Source organism: Limulus polyphemus, unplaced genomic scaffold (genome assembly GCF_000517525.1).
Source record: "Limulus polyphemus unplaced genomic scaffold, Limulus_polyphemus-2.1.2 Scaffold7192, whole genome shotgun sequence".
NCBI lineage: Eukaryota > Metazoa > Arthropoda > Merostomata > Xiphosura > Limulidae > Limulus > Limulus polyphemus.
Genome location: NW_013672802.1, coordinates 16,660 through 34,437, shown reverse-complemented (window position 1 = coordinate 34,437; position 17,778 = coordinate 16,660). Strand labels below are relative to the sequence as shown.

At 33.1% G+C, this 17,778-nt stretch overlaps 1 protein-coding gene across 1 annotated transcript in view; it reads left to right on the top strand.

The window, feature by feature from the left end:
• Nucleotides 1-4,439: 4,439 nt before the first annotated feature.
• LOC106474416 (canalicular multispecific organic anion transporter 2-like) overlaps nucleotides 4,440-17,778 on the top strand; it is a gene marked incomplete at its 3' end in the record, with an annotated part of 26,156 nt that continues 12,817 nt past the window's right edge. Inside the window, exon 1 of the mRNA XM_013935108.2 lies at nucleotides 4,440-4,604. The remainder of the gene's footprint in view (nucleotides 4,605-17,778) is intronic.

Below are 17,778 nucleotides of genomic sequence, written 5' to 3'. Positions count from 1 at the left end.
AGGGTAGGCTGGTATATATAAGAGGGGTACAACGTGACATGGGAAGGTAATGTGTGTGTAGATAGTGAGTAATTGAACAATATTAAGGAGGGGGCAGTGTTGTGTCAGCGAGTCACATGACTACTGTGATTCCACGTTCTAGAACTATCCTGTACTTTGGCGAATGCTCTAGTATTTACTAGATAGGGTAGGCTGGTATATATAAGAGGGGTACAACGTGACATGGGAAGGTAATGTGTGTGTAGATAGTGAGTAATTGAACTGCAGTCAGAAGTATAGTAGACGTTCGTTGTTACAGCGTTTGTTTAGCACGATTGTTGAAGTTGAGTGTATCGGTAAAGTTATATTCGGAAAGAATAAACCAGTTTTATTAAGTAAAGACTTGTGTCGTTAAAGTTTCGTCGGAACGAATTTACGGAGAGTTAATTAACAAACGGAGACGTAACAGTATGCTATTTACATCAACGACTATGGTTTAGGATGAGAACTAATGATTATGGGTTCCCTAACTGAAGTATGCTATTTACATCAACGACTATGGTTTAGGATGGGAACTAGTGATTATGGGTTACCTAACTAAAGTATGCTATTTACATCAACGACTATGGTTTAGGATGAGAACTAGTGATTATGGGTTCCCTAACTAAGGTATGCTATTAAGTTTAGTTATTGTTCTTTTCATTAATAATATTGGCATACAACTTACTATATTGAATATAGTATTTTACTTTTTAATTATTAAACTTATATTATAAAGACTGATTTTCATTGTTAGCAGATAATCTGTATTTAGGACTAACCTATATCTCCTAAGCTAGTTTAGTTTTCGCCAAAAATATTGTTAACAATAAAGGTAACCAACTGATGAAATGATGCATTTAATAGTTGTAAGTAGATACTTACCAAAATAATATTTAATTAGCTATACTGATAATCAGTATTTGGTTACTATTAAATCTTTAACATTAAATACATCTCTCATTTATATAAGTTAAGAAATTTTTCACTTTCTTCCAATAAAGCATTAGTATTTCAGAGATAAGACTACCTGATTTGAATTTTACATTTTTGGAATTAAAATTAATTTCATTTAGGTACTTACTTCTTTAATGTCTTCCCACTCACCTCCACACAACCAGATTTTCATCATGACTACAAATTTCAATAGTATATATATATATATTATGACAAGAAAGCAGAGCTTACATAAGATTCCCTGTCACTTGTACAATAAACCACATGTAAAACAGGATGGTGGAGAATTGGGTAAGGAATGCGTGCTCTGAATATACATAAAGGATATTAAGAAAATTTTTGTCATGTGTTTTGTTGATAGCAAGAGTGCAAACTCAACAAAGAAAGGCTTTCAGTATTTCAAAGGTAAGTTCTTGTTTGGGATTCATTGTAATAATTAAAATAATAAAATTTAAAAATATTGTGAAGATGTGAAACTGCACATAGTAAATATTTTCTGTAATACCTGTTTGATAAAACTATTCAATACCCAGACTTTAGATTTCTGTCTAACTTTATTATTGAAGAAATTATGAAAACGTAACACTATTATGATATACAGAGTTTGAGTATGTTGTATTAAAATGATTTTGAAGCTTCACCATGTTATTGCAGCCTATGTTACCATGTCAGGTCATAGTCTTGCAGCATAGTTTCCATTGCAAAAAGCACTGTTGTAAGGAGTTTATGTCTAAAACACACTCCTACTCCCTGCAAGCTTTCCATGTTCAATCTAGTGTACAAAGATGACTGTTTCCCAATGCCCATTTCAATGATCTAATTACATAAAAATCTGTAGGTATACTGCATCCAGCAACATGACCAGTATGTTTTCATAAGAGATATCACAAATACTTGTTTTATTCTCCAGCTACTTGAGATATGTGACAATTGAACAAATATATTATGGAAGCAACTTCTTCACACTTGAGTTGTATTTCTTTTCCTGATGGAGATCCTTCTTGATTATGTTGATACTGTTGCCTGGGCCATGTGATGGAAATTACTACTGATTTTTTTGGGGGGTTCTCATTTGTTACAAGACACTGTACTTTGTTTACCTTTAGCTGGAGTATGACTTGTTGCAAATCTCTTTCTGGATGGTCCTGGTGCCCCAGGCTGATCCTTATTCCTTTGTTCCCCAATGCCATTAAGTACAAGGGATATCCCATTCTTCGAAATTCTAAATTTCCAACCTGAACACATCTTTATGGTGTGATTGTATGAATATTTTTTGTCATTAAGAGGTATTACATACCTTTCCCAAAAGTGATCATTTTTCAGTGGCATCACATGACCTACAGTATGAAAATATAGTACTGATATATTCTGTTCCATTACAATTTTATATTGGCTGTGGTTGTCACGTGATTTGCATGTTGAAGATAATTTTAATACAATATACTCAAACCTATAATGAAAGATAGCACCTGGATATGTATGCACATAGCACCATTTATATGTTGATTAATGTTTCTTTTTCTCTTTAGTTTCATAATTAGTTTTGTATCCAGTGATCAACCCATGTGGCAAGGAATGTTTTATGCATGCTTGCTGTTCAGTTGTTTTCTCTGTGGGTTCCTTTGCAATTGTCATGTGTTGTTCCTAATGTTTGAAACAGCAATCAAAATTAAGACAGCATTAATCACAGCTGTTTATAAAAAGGTGAGATCTTATGAATTAATTGTAATGTATCTGATTATGTAAGGATTTCATAAGCACCCAGATGATATGTATTTACAGTATCAAAAATAAAAACTAATACTTACAACAAAGTATCATAAATAATGCTAATTTTCAAATAGAGTAAGTTATGTACTTAGAATGAAACTAAAAATTTTGTGCTCCAAATAAGTTATCCATTAAGTTGATATAAGTTTTTAAAACTGAATCACTGCTTTCATCAACTAGAACATAATAGTTTTATTTGAACAGGTAATACTATTAGTGAAAGAAACATAATATAAAACCTGCAACATCTGTCAGTCTAATTCGATGACCTGATGATGACAAAACCTTGTCGAAACGTTGTACATTTGCTATTATGTTATACTTATATTAAAGTTTTTCTTCATTACCCATTCAAGCCATCTCCAACCATTATCTATCAGTCTAGTTTAGATTGGATAAAAGAAGATTAGTATGATGAAGAATTAAACTTGACTGTGGTGTAAACAAAACAGAATTAATCTTATATTAATGTATGTATAAAATTCAAGAGTACAAAGGCAGATAAATTAAGAACATTATGTGTATTTTTAAGACAGAAAGGCAAAAAATGTTTGATCCCTAATCTCTCTGATCTATTTATTCCAGCCCATTTATATTTCAAAATACAGCTCTATATGTAGAAATCTACAGAATAGTCCATGTGTCTCAGAGAGCTGTATCGCACACGCTACTTTGACTAACAAATACCTACCTAATAGAAAATATGAACTTTTCTGATAATATCTGTACAGAAAAATACAGCTCTATATGTAGAAATCTACAGAATAGTCCATGTGTCTCAGAGAGCTGTATCGCACACGCTACTTTGAGTAACAAATACCTACCTATAGAAAATATGAACTTTTCAGATAATATCTGTACAGAAAAATATAGAAATAGTAAAAAAACATGTTTAAACTACTTTAATATAAATATGTCAAATAACACCAACCTCCCCATATTGAATCTTATAGTTGATTGTTTTACACCTGGTGTTTCTCCCTAAATACAGTTGAGAACTTGTGTTTTCTATTACTTCCATACTGTCAAGTACAAACAAAATTAAAAATACTTGTATCTAGTTAGTAAATTGGGACTACCAGTTAGGGAGATTGATAATTCTTTATCTTCTGGAAAATAACATACATTTTCCAGGAGAATACACATGTTGTGATTAACTCAGTGGTTTACAAACTGTGTTTCATGGCAAGTTTCTAGGGGTGTTGTGAGAGTTTAACCAAATGAAGAATAATTAAGAACATAAAAAGATATTTGCATGTGGCAGCAGGGGTGTCTTACAAATCAAGGTAAGTGGGTAAGGGTGTCATCAGTGAAAAAAATTTGGAAACCACTGAATTAACTAGTTCACATATAATTGAGGTATCACAGACACTGAAGTCTGTGAACAATTTAAGGTCACTGGACCTTTACAAATGTTAAGAGTAGTGACTCCAGAAAGGACACTTGACGCAGCAAGACATTCCCTGTCCTTTAAAGTTTTGATTTCAATTTTTGAATCGGTGTATATTTATCTTAATTTGTTGGCTTGAATACATATGAATTTTGCAAGGTATTGGGTTTTAAAGACTGTATAGAATCACTTATAATATTATAATAGTTCTCTCCTCTATAGTTATTGAATATTTAATGTACATGTACTTATAACTGAAATCTTTTAGTATATAACTTATTATTATTTATAATTATAGCTCAGATAATACAGTGAAGGAATTTCATGAAAAGGAATCAAATGAAAAGAATAAAAAACAGTGTTCATTAGTCTGGGCTTTGGTTAGAGGATTCTGGAAACCTTTCATTATTGGAACCTTTCTAGATGTAGTATACAGCTGTTTTCTTATCATTCCCTCAATCATACTCAGGTAAGTTTTAATTTGTAAGGCTTATATCAGTAATTTGTTTTTACCAAAGATTTACACAGTTTGTTGTGTGGGCTTTCACTCATCATGTGCATGTTCTGGGACTACAGTTCCATTTCTACATGGATGACTAATTTCTCCTCTCCCACTCCCAGGAGGAATGCTCAGATCATGCTTCTTTATGAAGCTGCCCACTAAGGGTGGTTCATCAAGATACATAACTCCTTCCTTACCCCAACCCAATATCTCATTCTCATGGGGGGATCCTTTTTAACTCTTACCTCAGCCATGCCCAACCTTCACCACTTTGTTTGCAAGATCTTGAATACCTGGTCACCAAAGTCTGTGCCTCTCCTTCTGTGTAGAAGTGTCTATCTCTTTTGGGGACTATGGCTTCTCTAGAATGCTTTATTTCATTTAGCTGCACACATATTTATCCACTACAGTGGGTATTTCATGAGCAATGGAACCTTTCCATGGATCCTCCTTCCTTTCCCTCTCCTGGAGGATCCTGCTTGGTGGCTTAATCACTCTAACACCATCTCTGGCATTTATTTGTCTCCTCCCAAGCCAGACCTTCATCTATACATGGATGCTTCTCTCACTGGGTGGGGAGTATCCATGAATGACTCTCTTATTTTAGACTTTTGGACTTCAGGGGAGCATTCTTTTCACATCAACATTGTAGAACTGCTCCCTGTATAACAGACTTGCTCCTATTTCCTCTCCTTGCTGGTGAATCATTTGGTTATGGTACACTCAGACAACTCTATGATTGCGTCACACATCAACTGTAAAGTGGGAACCCATTCCAGGAACCTCTGCTTCCAGACATTGGATCTCCTTTATTGGGTCCATTCCAATCAGGTGAGCTTAATTGCCTGCCATATTCCAGGTACCCTGAATATTGTAATGGACCATCTTTCTTGAAGGGACTGTGTCCTACCCACAAAATGGTCCCTTCACCCTCAAATCTTCAATTGAATGTGTTCCAAATTTTATACTCCACTGATAAATGCATTTTCTTTTTCTTTTGATTCCAAATATCCTCTTTTTTGTTCTCCTATTTCTCACCCATCAGTCTTGACATGGATGCTCTTAGTCAGGACTGGCTTTAGCTCTTGCTCTAGGCCTATCCTCCTCTCCACTTTCTCCCTCATGTTCTTGCTCTGATTTGGGACACCTCATACAGAGTACTGTTGGTGGTCCTTACTGGCCCACTAAACCTTGGTTTCCACTACTATGTCTTCTCTCAACCAAGTCCCCTTCCAATTCTCATCATTTCACCACTTCTGGTACAACAACACATGTCTTTCTTCCATCATGATGTGACATTCCTTGATATTTGAGGTTTCTCTAGTCCATTGCCAGGCTTTCCAAATGTGTAGCCTTCTTTCTCTCCCACTTCTGTTGATCTTGCACCTTTCTGTGTACTAAAGGAAATTACATCATTGTTCACTGACTTTATGATGCCTCACCTCTTTCTTCACTTGGTTATATGACTGTGGCTTGTATTTTTCTAGTATTGTGGCTTTATCCACCACATTCCATCTTTCCTAATTCTGCAATATTTGCTCTTCACCCAGACCCCCTCTTCCTACTCACTTGCCTGATTTGGACTTAAATCTCATTCTTCAAGCCCTCTCTCAAGACCATACCATCTGCTTTAGCTCTATAAGTGCCTTCTGTGAGATGGGGTATTCTGCAAGACTGCTGAAGGTTTCCCAATGGTATTTCTATATTTCATTTCAAGTCTGAACCTACCATACCCATTCCATGACTATCATGGAAAAAGTCTGCACCAGACTTGTGCATTCACCCACTTGTCTGATTAGTAGTTGCCAATTTTTATAAATATAGGATTTCTCAGTCTCCCTTTCCTCTGTTTCCAGTAAAGCACCTTTCCAGACAGAGAGACTGAGGTGTATCTAGACACATTCTATTGGTCTGCCCCTATGTAAATTCACCCTTGTCTAGTTATTGAACTCTTATTGGTTTGTAATGCTCTTGTTTTACTTTTAATAAAACTCGGCTTATCTACTACTACTCCTATCCAGTTATCCAAATATTTTTTTGGTTTGTTTTACTCTTATCTACCTATCATAAAACAGTTTATTAACTACTTCCTCTAAATTATTGAAGTTTTCTTGGTTTGTCTTACTTGTAGCTACTTATAATAAAACTCGGTTTGTGTACTACTCCTGCCTACTTATTGAAGTCTTGTTTATTTGTCTTATTTCTAGGTAGTTATAGTAGAATTCAGCTTATATACTACTCCTGCCTAGTTATTGAAGTCTTGTTGCTTCGTCTTATTCATAGGTACTTATAATAAACCTCAGCTGAGTTACTACTCCTGTCTAGCTATTGAAGTACTGTTGGTTTTTCTTACTTGTAGGTACTTATAATAAAACAATTTATCTATCACTGCTGCCCAGTTATTGAAGTTTTCTTTATAGGTCTTACTCATAGATATTCATAATAAAACTCAGCTACTAATTCTACCTAGTTATTGTTTTTCTGTGACAGTGAAGGTCATAGAAGAAGATTAAAAGAAATATTTTGTGTTGAAGGGGTGACATCAAACCTGTTGGAAAAATACAAGCCATAGAGAGATTTCATGACTTCTTTCTAGGTTACTATTCTCTCCTCTTCATTGTCCCCAGAAAGACTGGGGATGGGTGCCCAGTTATTGACCTATCCTCCATCAAGCATTTCTTGGTCATCCCTCATTTTCAGATGGGGAGATTCTTTCTCTCTCTGTTAGTCTTCCCAATCTTGCCCATGGAGGACCAAAGCAGGTATGTCAGACACCTTTTTCCATGTTCTGATAGCTCTGGCCTCACAGCATTACTTCAGGTTTGTCCAATGGGATTATGTTTTCCAATTTTGTGCCCTTCCATTTGGAATATCATCAGACCCTTATGTATTCCATCGCAGGTAGGCTGAATGTCAAGAGTGATAAAAAGCAATAGGTTAGGAGAGAAAAAAGAGGTTGGAAAGAGAAGTGAAGGGAGAGATGATAAGTCAGGACCTGAATAACCCACCTGTTGGCAGTAAAATATGTCCCATACCAACCGAATTGTTAACCAGCGAGATGTTGAATGGAGGAGATGCAAGGTTAAGATACTGGGACAGAATAAGGAGGAGGAGGAAGGGTGAGGGAAAGGTGTAGAAGAGTGTGATTAGAACAAATGCAAGACAATGGCAGAAATGGAAGATTGATGGTGGGAAGCTTTAGCCTAAGACTAAAGTGAATCAGGGATCTCACCAAAGACTTCCTGATGGAGAAAAGAGGTTAAACAAAGGTGTCGGAGGAAGGTAGTCAGACTTGGAAAAAGAAGGGTCTCCCTTTCCAAGAGATTCCAACAACAAAAGAACCATGTGAGAAGAGAAAGGACGGAGGAAGTGGAATGGGCAAATGGAAGATAAGAGGAGTACTCTAATGTCCCCACAAATTTCATCATGTAAATGGAAAAGTTCTTTTGTCATAAGGTGAAGAGAGAAGAAGTATCTAAGAAGAGTCGTAAGGAAAGCTCCAAGTCGGCAACATTGGGTACTAGATAGGGAGACAACTGACAAAGAATCTGACTTCGAAACTCGCAAAAGAGATTCCAAGTATTGGGTGTTTAGAAAAGGAAATGGAAAGTGATTATAAGCAAGAAGATAGGAATCAGTCAGGTGAGGTTACATGCATGAAACTGATCAAGAAAGGGGGACTTGTGCAAGGAGGTATGTTGCAATTCTATTGGTGTAGGGTTTAGCTGCATGATATGTCATCATGTGGATGCACATGAATTTAGGTGAAAGTTTTCAGAAGGCTGGTGACATGCAATTTTCTCAGGCACAATTGTAAGAATTCACGAGAAACATAGCAAACCTGTTTATGAAGGTGAGTATTCATTTTGGAAAGTTGAATTTTATCAACAGTACCTATGAGTAAGGCGAACAAACTTCAATAACAAGGCAGGAGTAGCAGATAAGCTGAGTTTTAACTATAAAAACCAACCAAACACATACTCTACACATTTCACATAGTTTTACTATGTATATTCCATTCCAACAAACATGCTCACCCTTTCAGCCATGGGGACATTATAAAGTGATGGTCAATCCCACTATTCATTGATAAAAGAGTAGCCCAAGAGTTGGCAGTGAGTGGTGATGACTAGCTGCCTTTCCTCTAGTCTTTCACTGCTAAATTAGGAAAGGCTAGCACAGATAGCTCTCGTGTAGCTTTGAGCGAAATTCCAAACAAATAAACAAACTATGTATATTACTTACAATACTTTACTACTATTAAATTATAATTGCTTTACTGTAATTACCTTGAATATTTTATTCATAAATTTTACCAATAATTTCAATGCTGGTAAGACCTAGTTCATCTTCAAACTTGTTGCTACACTTTCTTACTCAAAAATGATATTAAATGAGGCTGAAAAGCTATATAGAAATGGAGGAGGTTTGAATTTAGAGCTAACTGCCAATCAAATAAACAGCCTGACATGGCTTAGCTGGTGGTTAGGGCAGTCAACTCACAATCTGTTGGATTGAAACCAATGCATATCATGTTCACCCCTTCAGCCTTGAGGTCGTTATAATTGGTAAAGAGTCATCCACTGACAACAAGTAGTCCAGAAGTTGGTAGTGGGTGGTGTTGGTTAACAGCCTTCCTTCTAGTCTATTACTTAGAAACTAGGGATGACAGATATCTAGCACGGATATCCACAAGTGGCTTTGAACAAAATTATGTACACACTGAAACAGCCAAAAAAGAATAGCCTTTTGTCACAGTTTCAGTCAAAATATCAGTTCAGTTTGATAAGAGTTAATAACTTTGTAGGGTAACAGCAGAATCAACTAAATCTTAGATAAATATTTTGTGTATTTACTGTCACAGTTTCAGTCAAAATATCAGTTCAGTTTGATAAGAGTTAGTAACTTTGTAGGGTAACAGCAGAATAAAATGAAATCAACTAAATCTTAGATAAATATTTTGTGTATTTACACTTTTTTGTAATGTGTTTTTGTTCTTTCATAAATATTTGCTTGGCCATTTCACCACAATTTTATTGTTAATATTTTATATTTATTATTTATATTAAAATTAGCATTTTATATATATTATCTACCCATTGCTTGCATGTGTTTGTGTATTTCTCAAATTGTACTTAACAAATAGTATGAGTATTGATTAGTCCTTAATCTATTCCTGGCTATCGTAAGTACTTAACTTTAACCAGATTTGGGTCACTTTTCTGTAATCATGACAAAATCAAAAGTTAACATAATTAGAAATATAGAAGATAAAAAATAAGACAGCAGCTGTCACTTAACATACAAATGTAACTTTATGGAAAACAATAATAAATTTGTAAGTATCTGATTCACCCAATTTCTGAAACTCAACTAGTTTGATCAGTATAAACGTGATTCTCATTGTCTTGCCTCTTAATACCAAGATTAATATTATTATTTTATAACTTTCATATTTATTCAGTTCATAAAATTATTTAATTATTAACTAAACAAAATCACGAAAATATGAAACAAAACTTGTCAGCTGGGTAAATAAGTAGAAAATATCTTCACCATTAGCATAGTCTACAAAGGTTTTAAAAGACCTCTTGTACTGGAAGACATGCCACCTCTAAGTAAAGCATACAAAGCAGAAACTACATGGCCACAACTAGACAAGTACTGGACCCAGGAGTTGTTAAAATTTAACCAGTAAGTTCCTATTTTGGTTAAGGGAAGGTTATGAAATTAAACATTTAAACTATAAAACATTTGGTATGAAAGTAACTAGGCAAATAAAGTTTATATTCTATGGAAAACAACAGATCAAAATCCAATTACTGGAGTAAAATTTCAGATTCAACTTAACCCTAAAAATGAGAAGGAGAGGGACTATTCTAGAATATTTAAAAACATAATATATATATATATATACAACTACATTACACAGTTTTCAGTGCCATTTTTGTGGATATAAGTATCTTTGGATAATATAGAATTAATTTAACAAAGTGTCCGTCCAAGTGTCCGTCATCAGTTGATTTTTATCCCCTTGTTGTTTGCTATGAAATTCTTGAAAATGTTATCTGATATTTATATATTGTTATCTGATATTTATATATGTATGTGTAAAATGAAATGAATAATACTTAAACTATACATTTTTATTACAAAAAGCAAAAATGAACTCATTTCTTTTTTAAATTTTGTATTATTCTCAGGGCTTGATTAAAGGGAGTAAATGGGTGCAGTTGCTGTGGGCCATTCAGATGAAAGGGGGGTCCGTGACCGAGAGAAAAATAAAAAAACATTAATGAAAAACTATTATAACAGTGATTTTAGTCATTTCATATAAACCTATAAAAAGTTGTTTATTTCAGATTCTTTAAGAACTGCAGAAATTTGTTTGATCGATAGTTAACAAGACATAAAAAGGTATTTTCATTTTTAGCCTGAATGTCATTATTCTAACTTTCTCGGTGAGTTAGTGGTGGTTTAATGATACCCATTTTGCAATCGTATCTTGATTTGGACCTTATTGAACCATTACCACAAGCAGCAACAAGATGACTGTATATGTTTGTTTGTTTATTATTTCACCAAATAAAGATAAATATTTCCAATCAGAAAAGCTGCTGTTAAAACTGCTGCATGTATATTGTTGTATGAGATTATTCAGTAATGTACAGAGGACATTGAAAGGGTAAAGTATCATTGACAAAAAGGGGTACTTTTAAAACACTGTAAGGCAAGCATATGTTTTTTTTTAGGGAGGATATTATAGCAGACTATAGGGACCATGGGTTGCATCTGGTACATATAGGGTAAAAGCCATACAAGCAAACAGATCCTCTTTTATTCCCTCTCAGTTGGACGTATAAACATTTTTATCATCTAAAACTAAGTAGTGAATTATTGCATATTAACACTGCTAGTACCTGTGTTCAATTTATTTTAATGGTGTAATCTAATAAATTGCAGCAAGAAATTAGGTGCATCTTTTGATAGCTGTTGAAAATTTTTATGACAGATAAAAGAAGTGCACTTTTGGGGCATAAAGACAGAAAAGCAGGGCTTGGGTGTCACTGTGTTTATTGTTTGTCATGGTTTCTTAGTACCTCCTCCCCCTAGCAGCACAGCAGTAAGTCTGTAGGATTATAAAACTAAAAACTGGGTTCCAATACCTGTGGTGGGCAGAGCACAGGTAGCCAATTGTGTAGATTTGTGCTTAAGATCCTTAATAACTTAATAATTGATAGAAGAACTCAGTTTTTTAAGCTGTTTATTTAATTTAATAAAATCTTACAAGCTTACAGCCTCCAGTACAATCACTCATCTCCACACTGCCCACCTTCTGAAACTCTCACATAAACTTCATGGGAAAACAAGTGAAATGATGCTACTGCGTGATGATGTAACATGCAGCAAAACTCTCTACCAATAGGAATGCGACATATCTCCTTGTACAAATCCTCCCTCTATGTTCACGTGTGAAAGTCTTCATTCTTTGCAGTTGTGCAAACACATGTTTAATTTTCCTGAGGCTTGTTGAAGTATTTGACTTCAACTACTCTACTTTGTGTTTTAAAGCTTTCAATATGAATTTGTAAATTAAAATGAATTCTTTTTCTGCTGAAGTGTGTACAAGTTTCACTCACTCTCTCTGAATCTGCCTTTAAACAGATAGAATATTCAATGTTTTACATTTTAGATTTAGTTTACTGAAATATTTTTTACTGTATGAAATATAATGTATTTTTACTTAATTACCTAAAATTTGAAGTAATTTATAAGGGAATTATTTTATTAAAGTAAATGAAAAAATACAGAATTTAAAAAAATATTAAAACCTTTTGGACATTTATTGTTTTTCACTATTAGCATAGTCTACAAAATAACAGGATATAGTTTTAACATTGAATATTTACAATCTCTATTTTAATTTAACCTTTGGTTAAATTTACTAAAATATCTAATAATTTTTATACTATCTTTTTCACACCATCTTCCATGCATTAAAAATAAATTATTTTATTCCAGAGTTAATTCTAAGATTTCTTGCCTTTAGTAAACTTTTGCTTCAAATGGAGTTTTAAGTGCCGTTTTAGTACAAAATTTTAATAGATTTGGAAGCTTTCACTTTCTGTGCTGTGTTCTGCATTCATATGAGCATAAATTTTCCATGAAGGAATGTCTAGCAAATATATATATAGATTTAGTAGGTATATTTTACGTTTTTCTATATAAATCTCTAATGAGATAGTTATGAAGATTCACTGTTATCTTATCTAAGAACTTGGATAATGTACTACCAAATGCTTTGTCATGGAATCCCAGTGAAGATGATAATGCTTAAGTTATTTAGGATGTTCCTCTTTCTTTCATAAACATAAAGAATCAACCCTTAATAGTATTAGAAGGAAAAGCCCATGTCATGCTCCAATTAGCTGATTCAATAATTGGTCCCATCCTTCTGGGTTTGGAAAGTACTTTTTTTAAGGGTGATGAAAATTCTTTTAATTAGGAGTTAAGTTATGACCTTCTGTTTGTTGTAATCAAGAAACTAATAGAACTTGCCATGCCCAGGAAATTTAATTGGGAGATACCTATAGTAACCAATTGCATCAATGGATTACCCCTAACCTGTAAATTCTATAACAGCTCTGACCTGTTCAGTTTATTTGTTTGTAATTAAGCACAAAGCTACACAATGGGCTGTGCTCTGCCCACCACGGGTATCAAAACCTGGATTCTAGAGTTGTAAGTCCGTAGACATACTGCTTTGCCACTGGGGGCTGACCTGTTCAGAATTCAATTTCACCTAGTTAGTTAGGCTGCTACAAGTCTATAAAATGCAGTCTGAAGACCTAACAACTGTTATTCACACAAAGAAAAATATGCAGATGCACACTTATACACTTTCATAAGCCTCTGGAATGTTCTCAGTATTTTACAAACTTCAAACTACAGTATTTTAAGTTGTAATGTGAAGCAAAGAATGCTCAGAATAATATTTCAGGACTAAAAAATACCTCTTAATAACCTGAAAAATAAATCTAAAATACTGAAAAACGTTTACCAGCCCCAGAAATGTAATGCATCATTGATGCAAGGCAGTGGATACATTCATTTACATCTTTCTTAATCTCATGCTCTAAAATGAGAAATGTTTTTTCGTTTCGTTTTTTTCAGCTTTGAACTTTTTCTGTCAGCAAAAAGCCAGCAACAGAAGTAACATGAGTGGTCTAATTTTGGAGAGTAAACCAGCCATTGCCTGTCTCTTGTGTAGGTACCATCTGCCTCATGCCTGTACCAAGAAGTATTAAATCACCAATAATCACTGCTGTAAAGAATGTATGAATGTCTTTAAGAATGTATGTTATTAAGGGCAAACTGGCATGGGTCAAATTGGATTAGAGTGCACACTGTGGCAGGCATCAGAGGTTACTTTTTTAAAAAGGTTGGGAATCTATCAGATACAGTTCCTGTGTATTAAGTTCAAATACCACACCCTCCACATCTGACTTACTATCATGCAATTTGTCCTCACAGTCAACATTAAAAGTCTCCGAGTCACTACAGCAGGCCTTTCATATGTAACTATAGAAATAAATGGCCATTTGGATACCACTGCAGATCCACTTACTGATACCTCATTGGCAAAGTTATCACTCACATCAAAATAAATACAAGAATAATATGGGGTCATGCACTTTGGTCAATGATACTGAATGACTCGACACATGATAGCAGTGCAATTACACTCATATGTATGACAATGAGTTATTTTCATTGAAATATATTCTGATTTCCTATACATCTGTAATGAATATCTAAAGTAGGGTAATGTATAACATTCAAGAACTAGGGTTTGGAAATGTTTAAAGCAGAGGCAAGATAAACTACTTTACCGAGGTAGTGCTATTTAACTAAATTAGTCTCAACTGGTGCCTGTTATTAAGTTGGGTCACATAATTTTTACATTTGATGTGTGTTTGTTTTCACATCGTAAGGACTTCCTTCGATTTGAAGATCAGTCATTTTTGTCGTGGCTTACCTTTTCATGGATTTTTAGGTGAGTAATATTTTATAATAATAATAATAATAACTATTAGTCTTGATTGCATGAAAGTCAATGAAGGTAAAGTAGTTTGGTTGTGTTATTATATTGATGACCATTTATATTTTATGAAAGGAAAAAAAAGTTTTATATATCAAAGTAGTAACTTTTATCATTGCTGGAAGGTCAGTAAAGATAAAGTAGTTTGGCAATGGAGTTTTGAGTTTCTGTGGTTTATGTTTTTTTGAGTGTTTTTATATTTATTTACATTTATATTTAAATTTATAAACTTACATGTATTTCTTAATTAAACATTAATAATGATAATTTCCAAAGTGAAACAGGATCAACAGTTAATGGAAAATAAAATATATTTACATGTAATTGTTAAACATACAGTACCCTTTTCAAGCAAGTTATTTTTCATTGTATTTTAATGTAAAGTTCCATTGCTAATTGGATAACAAAACAAAAATTGTGATAATGATAATTGAAGATAAAACATTACATTAGTTTTTCTATTATAAAAAGTTCAATATCAAACAGTGCTAAATTTGAAGATTGTGTAAATTACATGAAATGTTGGAGTGGATAATGTTTCAGTATAACAGTAAGAAACCAATTTGAAATTTAGTTTGGGATGTAGCAGGGGAGTATGAGTCATTATCATATATATATTATATTTTCCAAACATATTCGTATAAAGATTTTTTTCATTTCAAATAATAATTGTTACATAAATAACTTTCTTTAAAACTAATCTCCCTCATTCTTCAATATCATACTTGTTCAATGCTCACTTGTTGTATTGATTACTTAACGATATCTCCCAATTGTTGTAAATTACATATGTAAAAATGTTTCATAATTTTGCCTTTTTATTATTCCATAACAAGTAGTTAGCACAGTCAAAACAATATTGTTAAGCTACCTACAACCTCTTCGTTGGGAATGTATTTAACTAACTGAGATACTTAAATATTAGTGGAATTACAGCTATGTCAAAATTTTAAATATATATTATTCTTTTTTTGCCAATTGTCAAAAATTAGTTTTTTTTTTAAAGTTGCCATACAAGTTTAGCTTTTGTTTACTTCTGTCAGATTTTTGTATTGTTTGCTTACTAGTTTTTGTGGGCTACAGTACTTAGAAAGTAATTTGGTTATTAGCATCACTTATTATATAAATTTTAATGCTCTTAACTAGTTTTTTTTATATTTTTAAAATCTTCTGTTTTTATTTCTAACTTGTTTGATGGCAACATTATTGTACATACTACCTATTTGGTAATGATTAAAAGTATCCATCTCCAATGGCATGAAAAAGTTTAAGTTAATCTATCAATTTAAATTATTTCATGGACTTCAGAAAGATTAATTGTGTTACACTCTTGGTTTCACTCAGAGCCAAAGATCTGGACTACTTATACCACCAACCAAGAAAAGTAATTGTTGAGCATTTCAGTCATGCTAAGAGGTGCTCAACAATAACACATGTTACATTTTTATTCATTAAGTAATAGTTCAGCTTGTCAACTGAAATTCTAAAGTAACTGAATAGGCCTAAGTGGACTTTTGACAAGAAGAAGAGAACTATATATATAGTATTTATGATATTCCCATAATATCTATAGTGTTGAAGAATTTATTGTATATACGTTAACTTGTTCTGAATATATATATTTTCTTTTGAAAACAAGTGAAGTGCGTGCTGTTTATTTATTGTTCAAATATTGCTAACAAGTCACAGACACCTACTTTAGAAGAATCCTAAGCCCAACAACAACATAATATATATTTATACTATTAAGAAATATAACTAAAAGCCTTTTATTGCTGTTTATGTACAAGTTTTAGTTAAGGATTTATTGACAAGATTGTTAGGGAGAGTCACGATAATTACGTTGTTATTTCCATGCACAATAAGACGGAAAAAGGAATTTGAATAACATGGAGCTTTGTAAATGTTGAAAATAATGAAAAAATGGAAAATCATCAACTTATTTTCACTAATGAAGTTCTTTTTTCTGAATGATTAGTTACATATGTGAATGTGATAATTTTGAGTAAATAGAAAGAATTGGTCACTAAGATTTACAGTTTTAACTATATTAATATTATTACGTAAAGTATTTTTGTCCATTACAAACAAGTTGAATGGCAGTATGTGTATATTTTCCAGGAATATGTAGAGATACAGACTTTCCAGTTTAAAATAGTCATGATCTACTTCCCATTGGTATTTTCCCAGTTGTGTCTGTCAACCTTTATTGACAGGTCATACGTGAAGAAGGGTAAAAAGGTAAGAAAATAATATGTTTAACTGTTTATCACACCATTGCCACCTTTTTTTGTTTTATCTTATAGGAACTATATTAACTCAGTTTCATCTCTTCCTTGTAAACTGACAACATCAATTCAAACCAATAACAATTAAATCATGGAAATTGCACACCCTTGCCCCCTTGCATGCATTGATATTGGACAACATAAAATTTCACCTTTGAAAACTCAGAGAATCCTTCTCAGATCCAGAATGATCAACAACCTGGATCATTTTCTGTTGTGTGATGAGGAGTCTCAACCTTAACGTGCCCATGAAATTTGGTACAAATCTGATCACATTTTACAGAGTTATTATCCGAAAACCATGAAAATGCCTTATCTCCCCACTTTATAAAAAATCCTTCAAAGTGATCTAGAATCCGGATAAAGATTTGGATTAAATTTGAGGAAGACTGTGGCATAATGACTTCCCATCTTGTGTCAAATTTTCGTGAATATTGGTCTAATAGTTTTCAAGATACGTACATAGAAACACACACCCATATAGAACAGATTGCAATACCCTCACAGAAAATTTAATTCATATTCCCATACATTTTCATCCAAATACAATCCATTGTTGTACTTGGTCAAGTTTTCTTAGAATAATAGACTAGTAAGTTACTACAAACCTATGTTAGATACAAATGTTGATTCATTTATTCAAAATGCAAATTAAAAAATTAAAAATTTCAAAGTGAATAAATCATAAAAGCATTTTTGTGAACGTGTTGGTATACCATGTTTAAAATACATCTGAGAAGTGAAAAACTTC